Source organism: Mytilus trossulus, chromosome 1, assembly GCF_036588685.1.
Source record: "Mytilus trossulus isolate FHL-02 chromosome 1, PNRI_Mtr1.1.1.hap1, whole genome shotgun sequence".
NCBI classification, from domain to species: domain Eukaryota; kingdom Metazoa; phylum Mollusca; class Bivalvia; order Mytilida; family Mytilidae; genus Mytilus; species Mytilus trossulus.
In genome coordinates this window covers 43,309,196-43,317,823 of record NC_086373.1, presented here as the reverse complement: position 1 = coordinate 43,317,823, position 8,628 = coordinate 43,309,196, and the positions used below count along the sequence as shown (strand labels likewise).

General features: G+C 34.5%; 2 pseudogenes; one reads left to right on the top strand and one right to left on the bottom strand.

Moving 5' to 3' along the window:
- Positions 1 to 749: 749 nt before the first annotated feature.
- On the bottom strand, positions 750 to 1,634 carry LOC134720945 (ribonucleoside-diphosphate reductase large subunit-like; annotated as a pseudogene).
- Position 1,635: 1 nt separating this feature from the next.
- On the top strand, positions 1,636 to 3,442 carry LOC134720870 (ribonucleoside-diphosphate reductase large subunit-like; annotated as a pseudogene).
- Positions 3,443 to 8,628: the final 5,186 nt, after the last annotated feature.

The window sequence follows — 8,628 nt, the reverse complement described above, 5'->3', positions numbered from 1 at the left end:
ACGTTTCTCCTTGATTTTAACTTATATAGGGAATCACTGGAAGGTGACAGCAGCGGGCCCTCTGGGGCAGTCAGTGGGCCCCTTCTTATGAAAAATTCTAGATCCGCGAATGGATACTACCGCAGAGGTAAAACCATGCACATTTGGGTTATTGTACACGAAATGCATGCTACAATTCATTTTTGTTGATTTTAGACCCTTTGGAACTCTATGTGGGCTATTTCAGCAACTAGGCAAAAAATCCTCAAACTAGATACACGGTTAGATTCAGCATGTCAACGAATCCCAAATATCTATTTTAAAGGACTTTTGTCTATAAATTTGGACCCCACAAAATTGAAAAAGGGACCAAAAATATAAAAAAAATGCATGCATCGGATACATTTGTTATTGAAGGTATGACTGCAACAATAGGATGAATATACAAAAATATCTTATTCTTGGGTCTCATTGGGGGGGGGGGTTCTGATCGCAGTTCAAGAAGTTAAAATCAAGTGAGATCCCGCATCCCGCTTACTGTTTTGTCAGATTCCCGTATTCAGCTTATTGTTTTGTCAGATTCCCGTATCCTGCTTATACTATGCAGTTCTAATTTTTATCCGTGTCCCGCTAGACTTCATTTCCCGTTTTTCACTACACAATCATTTGACTTTCACCTGTCACGCTTGCAAAAAATCGGCAATCCGGCGTGACGCTTATACCCAAATGCGATCCACTATTTTACTCTATTTTGACTCATATTAAGCCCATTATAAATATATTAAAAAAGGAGCGTAAACTCTCAACATCGGCAACAATCCATTTGAAATTCCATTTGTCCCAGCAATGTAGCTTCCTGTAGCTCTTATGTTATGTACATTAAGTCCTATCCCGCCTGCTGATTTGGATATAAGGGCACATTGTTTCAAGGTGTCGTAGATCCCCTCAATACTGTCTGAATGCATGGTCAATAAGAAACAGCTTGACAGCTGGGGTCGACATGTTCCGGCATTGAACAATGTTGGCGAGGCATGAGTGAACCATTTCTCCGACAACAAATTGTAGGTCTCAATAGCAGCCTCTATATCATTTTCGTGTATTCCTACAGCAACTCTCATCAACATGTGTTGGGGACGTTCAGCAACTTTCTGGTCAGTTTTCAACAGATACGACCTTCCCAACGTCTTGAACCCAAAATAGTTGTAGCTGAAATCTCTGTCATAGATCATTGCTGAATTCAGTTTATCAGCATGTTTCATGATGATTTCATGGGTTTCTTTGGAGATCATTGGTGAATGTTTTCCTGTTTTTGGATTTATCCATTTATATAAATCATCACTGACCTCACTGAAGACTTTCTTTGTTTCCTTGTGCAAATTTGAGATAGCAATTCTGGCAGCCAATTGGGCATAATCTGGATGTTTGGTTGTCATAGTAGCAGCAGTTTCGGCAGCCAGATTGTCAAGTTCCACAGTGGTGACACCTGGATATAATCCATTTATAACCGTCAACGTAATTGCTGCAGGGTCTACAAAATCTTAATTCAATCCATAGCACAGCTTCTGTATTCTTGACGTGATCTTGTCAAACATAACCTTTTCTTGTCTCCCATCTCTTTTGTTGACAAACATTGTATCTGCTATAATTTTCAGGTAAATGAATTTGTAGGTCTTTTGTTGGACGTTTCTTTGTCTTCTTTCTCAATATCTGGCGCCAAATTAGACTTCCCGCGGTTGAATACACTATCTACTATGCAGCATTGGATGCTAGTTGTGACCTAGCAGAGAAATTAGGGGCATATGAAACATACAAAGGCTCATCTGTCAGCAAAGGGATTATGCAACATGATATGTGGAATGTTAAAGACACTGGCATCAATGACTGGGATACCTTAAGAAAGAAGATTGCAAAACATGGAATAAGGAACAGTTTATTGTTAGCTCCAATGCCTACAGCTTCCACTGCACAGATCCTGGGTAACAACGAGTCTATAGAAGCTTACACCAGTAACATCTACAGCAGGAGGGTGTTGTCAGGAGAATTCCAGATTGTAAATCACCATTTGTTGAAAGATCTGACAGAACTTGGATTGTGGAATGAAGATATGAAGAACAAGATTATTGGTCATAGTGGATCAATCCAGAATGTTGATGAGATCCCAGCAAAACTGAAGAATCTGTATAAAACTGTATGGGAAATATCACAGAAGACAATCATCAAAATGTCTGTCGACAGAGGGGCTTTTTTTGACCAGAGCCAATCTCTCAACATCCACATAGCTGAACCAAACTACGGAAAATTGACCGGCATGCACTTTTAAGCCTGGAAATTGGGTTGTAAAACTGGAATGTATTATCTTAGAACCAAGGCAGCAGCCCAAGCAATTCAATTCACAGTCGATAAGGCAAAGCTGCAGCAGTCTTCCACAACTAAATCGGCTGAGAAATCAGAGTCAAAGACCGAAGGAGATAAACAAGACAACAACATGGCAGCTATGGCCTGCTCACTGCAGAACAAAGATGACTGTCTCATGTGTGGATCATAGTGTTAATTTGTCAACTTTTGTCTGTCTGTCTCTCGTGCTCAAGTTGTTGTAATTGTGTTCATTAACTTATTAGTGCAGAGAATAGTTTAGGTCTGGCAATGTTAAAATTACAGTGAAACCTGTCTAAACCGAACTTTATAGGGACCAAAGTTTTTGTTTGGTTATTGCAGAGGTTTTGGTTAAATCAGGTTAATATCTCATGTTTGATGTGACTACTTTTAAGAACATGTTTGGTTTAGACATGTTATTGGTTAAGCCAGGTTTCACTATATCTTGAATCTCGTAGATATTGTTTCCAAACTACATTAAAGTTTAAGATCATGTAATGCCATACTATTCTCACTATATTAGTGCTCAACTTTATAATCTTATTTGACTAAAAGTTGTATTGGTCAAATATGAAATATTGTAATTATCTAGCTTTCTTCCTTTCTAAATGTGTATAGGTGGAGAAATGGGCTTTTCTTCCAAAACTGTGCCTTTATGTATTTAAAATGCAGTGTTTAAGAAAATAGTTTCCGAAATCTGCTTTATCTTTCAGTTTATAAGCATTTAGAAGTCAAAACCTGAATTATTTGAGTAACAACAATCTCTAAGTTTTTTGGGAAATTTATTTAATTTAGGAGGGCTAACCTAATGAACATTATACTATTACTTCTGATATTTGTGAAATGGTCTCTCTTAAAATCATGTATGGTAGTTTCAAGAAATTATTCATTAAATGAAACAAATTTGATATTTAATATTTTTAAATTATAAAAAATGGATGTGATTATATTGTTATGTTCGGTATAATTGTGGAGTTTCTTAGGAATTACTGAAGTAATATGTTGTGTTAATATTCAGTTGCCATATACATGTGTCCTTTAATTATAGTAATATTTATAGCTATTTATTAAATCAACTCAAACCACAAAAAAAAAAAAAAAGGAGCGTAGATTTTTTTATCCCTTTTTATCCCGTCTCGTTTCGTTTTTGAGCCATATATAGAGGTCGTATGTGACAATGAGACAACTCTCCATCCGAGTCACAATTTATAAAAGTAGACCATTATACGTCAAAATACGGTCTTCAACATGGAGTCTTGGCTCACACCGAACAGCAAGTTATAAAGGGCTCCAGTGTAAAACCTTTTAAACGGAAAAACAAAGGTGCAATCTATATCAAGATGTACGTAATTAGTGGTGAAGTGTCATGGAAATGGATAAAAAATAAGGATAAAGATCCCTATACGCTTTATAAGAAACTAAATGGAATACATTTGAAATAAATGTTATTTCTATTGAATTTATTAGTGTTTTAAAACCAAACTTTCCTCCGTAAGTTAAATTTTATCAAATCTTTCTCTTACTTTATCTATTGTTTGAGCAAGTCGGCTAAATTAAGGCTTTACAGCTAATTTCCTTATGCATGTAAAGCAAAACTTTGGTTGGCTTGCTTGCTTTGTTTATATAATTGTTTATACAAACTTTGTAAATAAGATTGACATTTTTAAACAATATGAATAGGCATAGTTTAACCTGTATTTTTAATATTTGAATTAAATTGGGTGTTATCATAATGATTATCCAATTAAAAAAAAAGCAAGCAAGTCAACTAAAATCTTGCTCTACATGCTTAAAGAAATGAGCTGTAATAGATAAAAAAAAAAAAAAAAAAATTATTCAGTGAAAATGCACCGCATATACAATAATAATGATTCGCTCCACAGTGAAAATGAAAGAATAGTATCATTATTCGACAGTAAACATGACTAGCATTACGAAATCATCATAGTGGAATTTAGTTAAATATGAAAAAACTGAATGACAAAACATATTCTACGTTATACAACTTTATTAATTGTATTAAAATGAATATTTTTTACTGCAACAACATCTTACCTGTTAGTTATAAAGCACCTGCACGCTCTGTTCGTGAAATGTCCTATATTTTCACCTATTTTGGTATTTATTTCACAGCTGGATGGCTTTAGGCGCGATAAAACCCCGCTCGCATCTCTTACTTAATTTTATAAGTATTATGTATTTCTGAACATAATTTATACATTTTAACTAATTTTCTTGATTTTCTTCAAAAATTAAAAAAAGTTCGTCTGTTTATTTATCATTCTACATTAGACATTTATGGCATATACAGTAAAAATGATATTTTAGGATCCGCACTTTACATACACTGGTTATGTTGTTTTATTATTACTTAATGATGTTTTGTCTTTACTTAATACGGTTTTGACATTACGTAATGATGTTTTAATATAACTCAATATGGAATAGTCATTACTTAATGGTATTTCGATATAACACGATATGGTTTCGTATTGACTTGATATAGTTTTGTCATTACTTAATATGGTTTTGTCATTACTCGATGTGGTTTCACCATCATTTAATATTGTTGTGTCATTAATCAATGTGGTTTTAACATTACTTGATGTGTATGTTACCTAACGTAATGTAGTTGTTTCGTTAAATAATGTGGTTTTGTTATTTCGTAAAGATGATTTGTCTATTCTTTATATGGTTTTAACATTACGTAATGATGTTTCAAAATTTGACGATGTTACAATACTTGATGTGTTTGATTCATTCTTTGATAGGATCTTGACATTTTTTTTTATGTGATCTGAACCATTCATTCACAAATATAAAACATCACAGTGTGTGAATTATAGCTTTTTTTGTTTTGTGTTAGTTTTTTACTGACCTTTATAACAACGTGCTCTATTGACATTTAGATGGATTTTGATTTCACAAATTTGTCTAACATCTGTAATTCAATATACGCAAAGCTCCTCCTTTGTCGTGATTGTGTTGTAAACGAGAATAACCATGAAAAGTAAAATCACAAAAATACTGAACTCAGAGGAAAATCAATTTGGAAAGTCCATAATCACATGGCAAAATCAAAAAACAAAACGCATCAAAAACGAATGGACAAGAACTGTCATATTCCTGACTTGGTACAGGCATTTTCAAATGTAGAAAATGGTGGATTAAACCTGGTTCTATAGCGCTAACCCTCTCACTTTAAAAACAGTCTCATCAAATTCCGCTACATTTACATGATGCGTTAAATAAACAGTCACAATTAATAAAATAGTCAAAATATGGGTACATCAGTCATCATCGTATAACAATTTTAAAAGGAACAATTTAACAGGACACAACAACATCTACTATCTACGAACACATGGATTGATTTGAGTGTCTGATATGGAACGCCAAAACTGTCTTGTTATGCCCATTTTCATTATATGATGTGCATTCACCTTCATATGATGTGCATTTACCTTTATATGCTGTGCTTTTACCTTTATATGATGTGCACTTGTCATTATATGATGTGCAAACACCTTTATATGATGTGCAAATATCCTTATATGATGTGCACATATCCTTATATGATGTGCAAACATCATTATATTATGTGCAAACTTACTTAAATGATGTGCATATATACTTATATGATGTGCAAATATACTTATATGATGTGCAAATGTACTTATATGATGTGCAAACATTCTTGTATGATGTGCATATATACTTATGTTATGTGCAAAGATCCTTATATAATGTGCAAATATACTTATATGATGTGCAAATATCCTTATATGGTGTGCACATATCCTTATATGATGTGCAGTTTCCCTTATATTACGTGCAAACATCTTTATATGATGTGGTTGTGTCATTATATTATGTGCTTGTTATCTTATATTATGTGGTTAGGTTTACTTCATTATATGATGTCGAAACGTCATTATATGAAGTGCTTTCATCGTCGTTATGGTCAATGAACATGATTACGATTATAATGATTACTGTTTACGTCATAACTTATTCCGATCTGCTTTTGTTAAGTATAAACCCGGCTGAAGTATGTGTCTATCGCTAGCGAAAGTGCAATTTATAGGGAAAATGAGACAAAGCAATTTAACAAAATCAGCGTTTCAAACATTTCGGTTGAAGATTATTAAGATCAGTTAATACAGGAGCTAGATGAAGAAATTCCCGGCTGTTGGGAAATTGATAACAAATTAAAGAGCCTTTTATAGCTTGCTATTCAGTTCAAGCATAGGCTCCGTGTTGAAGGTCGTACTATGACCTATAATTGTTTCCTCTTACTAACTATGACTTGGATGGAGAGTTTTCGCAGTGGCTCTCATACCACATCTGCTTATTAATAATCATTGCAAAAGACACCATTGAAATCACAGTCTGTTTCAAAAATATTTCATAACAATAACTATAAAATTATCTACTGATGCATAATATGGCGAGATGGTTTGTTTTATAGAATGTTATTGAATAATATTAATCTGTAAATGGTAAGATGTATAATGTAGTATTGAATATGTTCAATGATATCAAATTTAGTCTATCAAATAATCTATGCTACTGAAGGAAGAGACCGATTTCTTTGAGCCGCAACTCCTCTAAAACCATACCAAGTCGGCAATATTTGTGATATGACGTTTACATGTAGTGTTTTTTTACTTTAAATTTGTTTTTGAACCAATCTTTTTTCCACAGAAAACGCCAATCATGTGAGAAAATACCCAATTTCGAAGACTGCAAGCTTAGTCGACGTAGTACCCGCGAAATGCGAAATGGCAATGTGGGTAATTATAAAAAAAAGAAAAAGTGGTATCTTTGCTAATGAGACAACTTTCCACAACAGACCAAATGACACAGAAATTAATAACTATGCATTGTAGGTCATCATACGGTCTTCAACAATGAGCACATATTGGCATATACAGATTGTTTATTTTCAACTTATTTTAATGGAGATTTTTTTAATTGCTAATAAAATTCTAAAACATGAGTAATGTATGTCAACAAATTTGGAGTAGCGTCAACGATTTCTGTGAAACAAGGGGTTAATTCCTGATGAAGTGTTTTAGATTTAATTTTTCGTCCGATTAGATCGGATTTTCACCATTGGGGTACTTATTTTGATCCTTTTCGGTAATGGCAACGAATTTTACGTAGACGATACAGTTATTGAGTTAAAACATTTTAAAAGGGAAAATATCCCACTGACACTTTGCCACACTTTTTCCAATTTAGGGTATTTAATATTTTTATTTTCCAACCGAGATGAATGGGGTGACGCCCGTCTTTTGCATTTTGTTCCCCTATTTGCCTCTTTAAAAAAAATAGAACAAAAAGCATTAACTTTGTCATTACTGTGTCCACCTTCTGACTGTGTCATCACTCTTTGTTTCAACACTTGCCCACTCGCTGGCATCTGCGTGTATCATCGGTACAGCGGATCTAGGTACTAACCAAGGTGTCGTGATCGATTTTTCGTCTGACACGGTACGAACAAAGCATACCGGTATGGATGATTGATTGACTGTTATTTAGCGCCACTTTCAACACTTTCATGCTATTTCGTGGCGGTGAGTTTATTGGTGGAGAAAGCCGAAGTGCCCATAGAAGACCCCCTGACCTACGTTTGGAAAACAGACAATTCTGGTCAATTAAGATTGGAATCGAGCTTACCTGTCACGTAGTGTGCGGGATTTGAAATCGCACACATAAGTGTTGACATGTTCGACTACTTATAAAAAAGAAGATGTGGTATGACTGCTAAAGAGACAACTCTCCACAAGAGGTCAAAATGACACAGAAATTAACAATTATACGTCACCGTACGGCCTTCAACAATGATCAAAGCCCATACCGCATATTCAGCTATAAAAGGCCCCGAAATGACAATGTAACCACTCGACCACCAAGCGCCCATCATTTTCACCCAAAACGGATTAAAGGAGATATTGAATGAACCTGAAATCGGTGCATTACATTTACGTGCAGCTTTTTCTCATGTTTTTGTGCATATTTCACTTTTTCAACTTTAGATGATTATGGGTGGATTCTTGAGGTCCAGCGGGAAATTGATATGTGCATATTCGTACAAGAACATATTAATGTGATATGAATATTAACACTGTTTTGTACTAGACTGACACCATGAGCCGGATTTTTCAACATGCTAGTTCAAAAGGTAGCATTCCGAAGTAAGACATTTATATCACCATACCCGGACTTAATTTTGTGATTCCGAGCCGACCAGCTTTTGCTCTTAATCCT